This window comes from Lucilia cuprina, chromosome 4 (assembly GCF_022045245.1).
Source record: "Lucilia cuprina isolate Lc7/37 chromosome 4, ASM2204524v1, whole genome shotgun sequence".
NCBI lineage: Eukaryota > Metazoa > Arthropoda > Insecta > Diptera > Calliphoridae > Lucilia > Lucilia cuprina.
Genome location: NC_060952.1, coordinates 67,275,408 through 67,276,554, shown reverse-complemented (window position 1 = coordinate 67,276,554; position 1,147 = coordinate 67,275,408).

Genomic DNA, 1,147 nt, shown 5'->3' with positions numbered 1-1,147 from the left:
ACTTCGCAACCCGCTCAAGTAATTTTATGTGCGTGTGGTAATCAGGCGAAACTATGAGCAAATCGTCCAGATACACAAACACTCGGTCTCGCAATTCGGACGGAATCACTTTATCCATTAAACGACATAGCCTTTGAGCTGCATTACACAGACCAAAAGGCATGACCGTAAAATGATAAAGTGGTCTCCCGGGCACTGTAAAGGCAGTTTTTTCACGACTCTGTATATCAAGAGGGATTTGCCAGAATGCGTCTTTTAAATCCACACTAGATATATAGTGCGTGTCACCCAGTCGACTGAGCAATCCTTCTATATGCGGAAGTGGATAAGCATCCTTGACTGTGAGTGAATTGAGCTTTCATGCATCTAAACAAAGCCTGTTTTTTGTACCTTTACGCACTAACGTCACTGGATTATTCCAGGGGCTTTGACTCGTCTCAATTACACCCATATCAAGCATCCTATCCAATTCCGCGTACATTAGTCTTTGCACAGCTGGGGAGACTGGGTAATGTCTCTGCTTTACAGGCTCTGCGTCTTGTGTATCAATGTGATGTGTCTCCAAATCGGTTTTCCCAAGTCCCTTTTCCACGAAAGATGGAAACTTGGCGATGGTTGCTTCTAGTAACATCCTGTCCTGATCACAAAGGGTATGCTTAGAAGGATTTGCCGGATTTTCGCCCGAATCCTCGCTCTATAGCATATCATTTGTGGTCAAGCTATCCAAGTTGACTATCAGTTTAAAGACTTTCATAAAGTCGACGCCTAGAAACAACGCTCTTTTCAAGGTCGGCACCAAGTAAAAAGAGATGTCACTTTCTATCCTATTGTATTTTATCCTTACTCTAAACCGACCTTGAATTGCATGGGATCTACCGTCTGCTGTTCTCACCGTTGAAGGAAACCGGTGTACTTTTACGCCCGCTTTTCTCACGACATCGAAGCACCCTTCGCCGAGAACCGTAACCGTAGCCCCGCTGTCTAGAAGACCCTCAATCTCTACCCCATTGATAGAGATGCGCGTATATAACCGGGTATCTTATTTATTTATTTATTTATTTCGCCAATGAAATTACAATTTCTTACTGGCTAATTACAATTGATTTAAAACATTAAATAAGATAAAGCATAATAATACTAATAATAA